Source organism: Quercus robur, chromosome 5, assembly GCF_932294415.1.
Source record: "Quercus robur chromosome 5, dhQueRobu3.1, whole genome shotgun sequence".
NCBI classification, from domain to species: Eukaryota; Viridiplantae; Streptophyta; class Magnoliopsida; order Fagales; family Fagaceae; genus Quercus; species Quercus robur.
Window position 1 is genome coordinate 1,982,648 of NC_065538.1, and position 9,676 is coordinate 1,992,323.

The window sequence follows — 9,676 nt, forward strand, 5'->3', positions numbered from 1 at the left end:
CTGCAGGAACAAATGTCATTGCTTTCGGACGTTAAACTTGCAGCTCAAATACGTGGCCTGGTGATACTCATCATCACACTCATTCTTGCACTACGTAAGTTTACAACAAACAACACCGATAATGCTAGTACCCAAAGGCTTCCTGGAGACGACCTTGCCGGCAGCCATGGCGTTATAAACAGCGGCCAAGACAATCTCCAAATGATAGCTATGAACGCCAACCCTGTTTGAGCCTCCAGAGTACCATGTAGTATGTACTATGTAGGCTTCCTGGTTATCCATGCTCTCTTTTTGCTTGTTGGTTTGTTTGAGTTACGTGTTATGAAATTATGAATAGTCTCATCGGTTATGCTTTTTGATAGGCCAAAAACAAATTGACCTCTTGTGATGAATTAACCAATTAATTTAGCCAAGTGAATTAATTAAGTTAATTAACATGCAAATGCGTGGTAGCACAAACAAATCACCAATAAACTAAGTATGCAGCGGAAAATAAATTTGACATAGTGATTTATTTACGAATGAGGAAAACCAACATGGCAAAAACCCCACCGAGTGATTTTCAGGTCACCACTCCCGAAATTCCATTATTATCATAATAAGTGGTTACAAGTAAAGGAATCTTAATACCTTATACCAACTTACAGTTAAACCCTTACCCTAATACCCAATTGGACTTGTTCTGTAGTGACAATTTCTCCTTTTAATGCACGGCTCCCAAGTATGTGACTAACCAATTGTGCGGATCCCAGTACGTGACTTCAATCACCAATTAGAGAAGGTTATTGGCTGCAAAGTTTTTCAATTCATCCCAACGATGAAGATCAAGAAGATGCTTGGTCACAAAATCCTACGGTGCACAAACACAGCAACTTCTTCACAAGAATGATGAATTAGGGCAAATTCTGTCTCCGGTCACAATTTGCTTGAACAAACTTTGCTCAACACTTGTGTAACTTGTGAACACTTCGACGGCCCTTAAAATAATCCTTTTATATGTCTAGGGTTGTGAGAAAAGAAGGCCAAAATACATAATCATAGATTAGAGTCAAAACAGAACTGAAATTCTTTTTTTCATAAACCTCGATAGATACCCTATCTGTCGAGCTACTGTCGAGCCACGAGGCTGAACAGTTCTACAGGTCTCGATAGATAGCTAGCTTTCGAGTTTTAATGAACAACCTTTCTTCAGCTTGAATCTTGGACAAACTTGCATGACTTTAACACTTGATCTTGAAACACAGTTTCTTGAAATATTAAACACATCCTAGATCTACCCAATTACAAGTAAAGTGCGTTTTGTCAAAAAATTAGCCAATTACATAAAATAGTGACATATGGTCATAACAAGTGAATCACATATGTCTTAACACTCTTTTTCTTTCAACGCCTTATGGATTGAAGTACCAGCAACTTTAACTTAGACCTTGTTGCAGCCGCCCTCTATTGTGAGTCGGTGTCCTCCGCACTGTGGTCCAGAACAAGTTATGGGATTCTAATCTTCGACTCAACATTCAAAGGATTCAAGCATTGACGGTCCTCTCACTGCCATCTCACTGCCTTCGTCTTTTGGCTATCGGCGTGTAAGCTTCGTCGGTGTAGCCCTCTCACTGCCTTCATCTTTTGGCTATCGGCGTGCAAGCTTCGTTGGTGTAGCCCTCTCACTGCTTTCATCTTGCGACTATCGGTGTAGCTTCCTTTGTGTTTTTCTTTCTTCATCTCACAGCTGTTGTTGCCGGATACAAACACCAATTGTCATCTCTTGGAGGCACTACCGTAGTGAGATCTCCGCTTCATCTTCGAACCTCCTTCACGCGTCAGCACAAAAGAAGCAAGTTGAAGTGCTCAGTTCTTCTTCTTTAACGTCGGGTTCAAGAACCAGTCACTCTCTTTCGCTTGCATTAACATCGAACTACCTTTGTTTCCTGGCTATTTGTGTGAGCTTTGTTTGCCTATCCTTACCCATGCCCAAAAGTAAAGGTCGTCTAAAGCTCTTAAGTTTCCACATCGCGAGTTTATGACGCACTACATTTGATTTTGGGCACTCCAACCACGTCCTTATGAGCCGCATATTTTCATGTTGATTCTTTGCATACGCAGAGTTAAAGGAGGAGTTATGCTGTCCTTGAAGCTCCAAAAGCAATCGACCTGTGTTGATTCGAATTCACCCGAAGTGGACACTGATGAAGCACGAGCTCGTCAGTAGAAGTGGGCAGATGGAATCCCTTGTTGGTGTGAGTGTATGCTCTATAAGGGTCACCAGTGTGGTGCCTGCCACAACGCCTCCGATGCCAAAGTCAGAATAATGAAAACACCTTATGAAAATAAGAAACAAGATAAAAAACCAGAGTGCTCTCTTAAAGCGTGAATGTATGTGTGTACCTCCTGTTGACTGTGTGAAGGCTTTATATATGTGGCTTTGGGGGCTAGCCGTTGTGGTTGTTAATGCTTTCCCAGGTAACGCCTCTGGTCCAATAATGGGCCTTTTAAGAGGCTCCCAACGGTCTGCCTGGTTGATTTGGTAACTGCCCAGGTCATTGATTGACTGCATTGAATGACTCCCCTGCCTTCGTCAGTGATGACCGGTTTCTTCGTTATTCAGGACAACTTCGTCATGGACGCTTTCTTCATCATTAGTGTTAGCTTCTTCTGTGGGATGTAATCTTGTCATTCCCATCAGTTGCCCCTAGGTTTTGTGGTCGTCTGTGACGTGTCATGATGATCACGGAAGATGAAAAGTTTTCTTGAGCTGTTTGTGACTCTTGGGGTTTTGTTTCGAATTTAATGCTTAGTGGCGGCGCTACACGTAACGTGGCCACGTGGCGCGTGCTGATCCGTGGAGTTAAGGGCATGACTCTTGGGTTTCCCGCTGGTTTTTCAATCGTTTTTTGGCCTAAGTTTAAAACTTCTCCTCTTCTAATTTCTTTTACTTTTCAGAAAGCAAAACAAAAATACCCAAACGATACTCTGAGCATTTTTTTTCTTTTTTTCGAGACTTCCTTCTTCTTCAAGCCGTTGCGCTGTGCTTTGGTGTTTCGCCATTGGAGGTATGTTTTTCCTTACCGGTCTTTTCCTTATCTTTTCCTTTTATCTTACTGTAGTGTAGTTTCTGATTCTCTTTTTCTTTTCTTCTTTTCTTTTGTCGGTCTTTGATTTTCTGGGGTTTTAGCTTGTGTTGTTTTTCTTTGCCCTCTGTTTTCTATATTTCCATGGTTGATAGCTTGGAGGTTAGGATAGCTTGCCCATCGATCTCATTTCTTTTTACGCACCTAGGGGGGTCTTTGGGTGCTTTCCCGTTTTTGGAAAATTTTGTGTTTGAGGGCAATTGTCTAAGTATGGTTTTGGGCGGCTTGCAGCCTTTGCTTCGTCAATCGCTTGATTGGTTCGAGGGTTTAGTAAGGAGAGAAGTGATGTCTGAGGTTAGGTCTAGCGATCTCGAGACTAGGTTATCGTCTAATGGCGACCCAGTGGAAGGGGACACAGCCGTCTTTGCTCCTCGAGAGGTTAGGGCTTTTTATGCCTTCAGGGAGGCGTGTGGTTTGGACGCCGAAACTGTGAATAGATTCAAAGATAGGTTCCAGTTTCCGGCGCGGGTTCGTGTCCGTCTACCCAAGGACGAAGATAGGGCCTGCCACTTTTTTCCAGGTGAAGTGTGTTTTTATGAGTCAACCTTCTCCTGCAGGCTTAGGCTCCCCGTCCACCCGTTCCTGATGGAACTTTTGGCTCATTTTGGTATTGCTCCAGGGCAGCTCATGCCCAACTAGTGGAGGATCGTGATCAACTGTATGCAAATATGGTTGGCCTCCAATGGAGATATGATCAGGATGTGTGAACTCACCTATCTATACCGTTTGAAAGAGTCCAAGGAGTGTGGGTATTATGAGTTAGTCCCTTGGGAGAGAAAAACGAGGATTGTCAAGGGTTTACCTTCGTCCTTCAGATTTTGGAAGTTGCGCTTTTTCTTTGTGTTTGGTGATGATTTCGAGACTCAATCCAGCAGTGATTGGGGCGAGATCCCAAGGTTGCTTTGCCGGTGGGGAACCCCGATCTTAGGTGCGTCAGTATTTCTCCCCGTCGTTTAATTTTTCCACCTCTGAGGCTTTAGTATTGCTAACTCCTTTATTTCTTCTTTGGTACAGTTAAGAGACGGCCTAAGCTTAAGAGCAGGCACAAGGAATGCATTGAAACTGCAATCGGGTACGCTGGGACAATCGAGAACTGGGACGACCTAGTTGATCCCCGGACCCTCGCTTTCTACAACCTCGGTCCTGACCCGTCTCCTTACGTTCTTCTTCAAGTCGGTATTGAGGGCAAAAAAAGTAAGTATTATCCTCGTCCGTGTTGATTCTTCTCATGTACACTTAGGATTTCCTGTTAAATGTTTTCCTCTTGCAGAGATGACGACCAAATTTAACAAAGACATGTATGCGAAGATGAGGTCCAAAAAGGACGAACCGCTGTCCAACCTGGGGAAGAAAACCATGCGTGTGATCGGGAAGGGCCCTCCCCCCACTCCCCTTAGCTCCGTCCCTCCCATAGCTTCTGCTATTGAGGCGACGAGGACGGCCTCTCCAACCACGCCAATAGAGGAGATCCCCACTCCAGGCTCCAAAAGGCCACGTGTGACTGGCAAGGAGAAAAAGAAGGCTGATACCCGTTCGTCCACAATATGGGAGGATGAAAGGCTGGCCGTGGACAGGGCTCATGAGGTCGTCACTCCAGTGGATTTGAGGGCTCTTTCCGACATGTCACTGAACGAGGTCGCGTCTCGTCATGTCCACAAGCTCGTCCAGGTATGGTGTTCTCCTTCCACCTTTTTTTTTTTTTTTTTTTTTTTTTTTTTTTTTTTTTTACTGACGACTATATGATTTCTTCCAGGTGTTGGGGGAGAGCCTTCATATTACCTCCGAATACCTTACTCAAGAGGCCAAGGTGGCGTCTTTGACATCCTGGATGGAGGCTCTAGAGAAAGAGAATTCTGACCTGAAGAAGAATTTGATTGCCTCTATGGACGAGACAACTTCTTTGAAGGAGAAGGTCAAGACACTAGATGACGACCTCAGGGTTGAGTGCAAGTTGACTCAGGAGAAGGACGAGCAGCTTCTTTCCGCGAAGGAAAAACTTATAACCATCGCTGCCAGATCTGTGGAGGCTTTCCAGACCACTGACGAGTACAATACCGTACTCTTCAGTTGGTACTTCAAAGGATTCGAGCTTCTTAGGAGGTATCTGGTCAAGCATCTTGCTGGGGTCGACATGGAGAGTCTAGACCTGGAGAAGGTGGATAAGGAGATGGCTATGGACGAAGCTGCTCAGTCTTCTGCCCCAGATGGTGATGCCCCTGAGCCTGCTACCGACGCACCTACCAGTGAAGATGCTGCTGCTGACGCCTGACTTTGTTACTTAGAAAATTTTTTCTTTTGTTTATTTTTGGTGGATGCCCGTCATGTTTTGGGCCCTTTTTTTTTTTTTGTAAATCTAATTCCAGAACAATTAATTGTTATCTTATTTTGGAAACAATGCTTGTGGCCCAGTGTTTATAGGTTTTTAATGAAGCATACTTACTTGTTTAACAGATGTTTTGGCCGATTTACATTCGTCCATATTTTGCACTTTGCGATCTCTTTATTCGTCAATGATCTGTTACTTGATTGTTTTGTCGAGCTTGGATGCAGTCTGAGTGTTGTTTTAATTTGTTACAAGGTTCTTGTCCCTTTTCTTCTTCCCTTTCCTTTCTTTTTGTGTGAGTTCGTCAGACGAGATCTTGTCATTTGCACCTGCTAGAGGATTGTGCCTGTGGTGACTTACATCCGTCCAAGCGGAATCTTTGTCACTTAGTCATTTTTTGGCGACTTACATCCATTTAAGGAATCTTGTCACTCAGGCTGCATTAGTGACTTACATCCGTCTTAGTGGAATTTTATCACTTAGCTTTTATAGCCTTTGTACCCGTTATAAGGGTCGTTAGTAACTTACATCCGTCAAGGCGGAATCTTGTTACTTTAATGTCTTATACCCGTTGGTGTGGTCATCAGTAACTTACATCCATCAAGGCGGAATCTTGTTACTTAGTGTCTTATACCCGTTGGGGTGGTTGTCAGTAACTTACATCCGTCAAGGTGGAATCTTGTTACTTAGTTTTTGTATGCCTTATGATTTACTAGACTTGCTTGCACAAAGACATCAGAGGAATAATTCTTTTATTAAATTCAAGAATGAATGCATTCATCTATTACATTTACTGGTGGTACTTTTTTAAATGCTCAATGTTCCATGGTCGAGGGAGCCTTTGTCCGTCCATGGTTTCCAGGTGGTAACTTCCTTGTCTTGAGTAATGAATGACTCGGTAAGGCCCTTCCCATGTAGGACCCAGCTTTCCTTGGGTAGGGTCTTTAGTTGCTGTGGTGGTCTTGCGTAGGACAAGGTCTCTTATGTCCAGTCGCCTGAGTTTAACCCTCTTATTGTAGTATTCGGCCATCTTTTTCTGATACTTTGTCATCTTGCTAGATGCATTGTCTCTTACTTCGTCCAGAAAGCCCAGGTTGAGTTGCAGTTCGTCGTCATTAAGTCATTCGATGAACGTTCCTCGTCTGATGCTTGTTACCCCCACTTCTACTGGGATTACTGATTCCGTGCCATAGGTAAGCCTGAAGGGGGTCTCTCCTGTCGGGGTTCTGGCTGTGGTTCTGTAGGCCCACAGGACATTAGGTAATTCTTCTGGCCAGGCACCCTTTGCATCGTCCAGCCTGGTTTTGATAATCTTGAGTAGCGTTCGGTTCGTCACTTCCGTCTGTCCGTTTGCCTAGGGGTGCCCTGGGGATAAGAACTGATTCTTGATTCTAAGGTTTGAACAGAATTCTCTGAAGCCTTGGCTGTCGAACTGCCTCCCATTATCTGATATGATCGTCAAGGGAATCCCGAACCTGCAGATTATGTTCTTCCACACAAAGCTCCAAATTCGAGCCTCGGTAATCGTTGCTAAAGTCTTTGCTTCAACCCACTTTGTGAAATAATCAATAGCAACAAGCAGGAACTTTACCTGACCTTTACCTTGGGGTAGTGGGCTGACGACGTCCATTCCCCATTGTGCGAATGGCCATAGGGAAGCTATAGTCATCAGTCTCTCCGCTGGAAGCCGTTGCACATTCCCGTATTGCTGGCACTTGTCGCACCTCTTGATGATCTCAACAGCGTCTACCTGCATGGTTAGCCAAAAATATCCTGTTCGTACTACCTTGTTCACTAGGGATCTGGGGCCAGCGTGCTCGCCGCAAATTCCTCCATGGATTTCTTCCAGGATGTATCTAGCCTCTTCTTCGTCGACACACTTCAAGTAAGGCATAGAGAAGCCTCTCTTGTATAAGGCGTCATTAAGGATCGTGAACCTGGCCGCCTTCTTCTTGATCTTTTTAGCTTCCTCCGTGTTTTGAGGGAGGTGCCCGTCTTGGAGGTAGGATATTATGGGTGTCATCCAGCTGTCTATGCTCTGGATGGTGAATGTTGCAATTTCTTCAATACTGGGGTGTTTTTGGACCTACATCGCCAGATCTGTACTAATCTCCCTTTCTTCTGATGATGCTAGCTTCAAGACTTCGTCAGCCCCATATTCCGACTCCTTGGGATCTGCATGAACTCCACTGTATCGAACTCCTGAGTTAGATGTTTCGTCAGCTTGAGGTATTTCTGCATCCTTTCTTCCTTTGCTTCGTACTCTCCCCTAATCTGTCCGATCACTAGCTTTGAATCACTTTGGATCAACAAGTTTTTAGCACCCAGTGCCTTTCCAAGCCTCAGTCCCATCAGTATCCCCTCGTATTCAGCTTCGTTGTTGGTGGCAGGAAATTTTAGTTGGACCCCATATTTCAGCACTTCTCCGTCAGGGGTGGTTATGACGACCCTTACTCCCCCCTTCCTCTGAGCTGACGAACCATCAGTTTGTATTGTCCATCTATCTACCTCGTCGGTAATCCTGTCTTCGTTTGGAAGAGTGAACTCTACGATGAAGTTCGCCAGAGCTTGCGCCTTGATCGCCGTTCTGGGATGGTACTTGATGTCGAATTGACAAAGTTCAATCGCCCACTGGACCATTCTTCCTGCTGCTTCGGGCTTGTTCATTGATTTCTTGATTAGTTGGTCCGTCATTACAAGAATGGGATTTGCCTGAAAGTATTTCCTTAGCTTGCGCGAGGCTACTATTAGTGCAAACGTGATCTTTTCGATCCTTGGGTACCTGGACTCAGCTCCTTGGAAGGCTTGGCTGACGTAGTAAACCGAGAGCTGCTTCTTGCCCTCTTCTCTGATCAGGGCTGCACTTACTGCCGAAGCTGACACTGCCAGGTATAAGTATAGGTTTTCCCCTTCTCTGGACGGGCTTAGGAGGGGTGGGCTGCTCAGGTAACGCTTTAGTTCCTGGAACGCAACTTCGCATTCGTCGGTCCAGACAAAAGCCTACTTCAAGGTCTTGAAAAAGGGCAGGCATTTGTCTGTAGCCCTGGAAACGAACCTGTTCAAAGCTGCTATTCTTCCTGTGAGTTTTTGAACTTCCTTGACGGTCCTGGGCGACGTCATGTCGATGATGGCTCGCACTTTTTCTGAGTTTGCTTCTATTCCTCTTTGGGACATCATGAATCCCAGGAATTTTCCCGAAGCTACCCCAAAGACACACTTACTTGGATTCAACCTCATCTTGTGTGTTTTGAGGGTTGCAAATGTCTCCTTCAGGTCGTCCAGATGTGCGAGCTCTTCTTTACTCTTGACGAGCACATCGTCCACGTACACTTCCATGTTCCTGCCAATCTGTTGGCTGAACATTTTGTTCACCAACCTCTGATACGTAGCCCCTGCATTCTTCAACCTAAAAGGCATTACCTTGTAACAGTAGAGTCCTTGACTTGTGATGAAGGTGGTCTTCTCCTGGTCTTCCTCAGCCATCTTTATCTGACTGTACCCTGAGAAGGCGTCCATGAATGTCAGTAACTTGTGCCTGGCTGTGGAGGCCACAAGCTGGTCTATTCTTGGTAGAGGGAAGCTGTCCTTTGGGCATGCCTTGTTCAGGTCGGTGAAGTCTATACACATCCTCCATTTCCCGTTTGCTTTCTTTACCAGGACGACATTTGCGAGCCATTCAGGATAATACACCTCCCGGATGAACCCTGCTGTCAGGAGTTTGGTGACTTCGTCTGCAACTGCCTAGTCTTGTTCTGGGGCGAAGGTTCTTTGTCTTTGCTGGACGAGTTTCCGTTCTGGGTCCACATTCAACTTATGTTGGATGACTTCTGGAGATATGCAGGGTATGTCCTCGTGGCTCCATGCGAAAACATCTAGATTCTCTTTAAGGAACCTTATGAGTCTTGTTCTCATCTCGGGGCTCAACGTCGTTCCTATCTTGGTCATCTTGTTCGCTTCTCCTTCTACCAATTCCACCATCTCTAGGGCCTCTATCATGTCTTCTTCCTTTTCTTCAATCATCCATGTGTGGTTCTCCTTCCCAGCCAGGACGGCTTAGTAGCATTCCCTTGCCAGGACTTGATCTCCTTTCACTTCACCGACACCATTATCTGTTGGGAATTTTACCTTCAAACAGTAGGTTGACATCATCGCCTTCCACTTATTAAGAGTGGGCCTTCCAACGATGACATTGTAAGATGAGGGGCAATCTACCACCAGGAAGTCCACT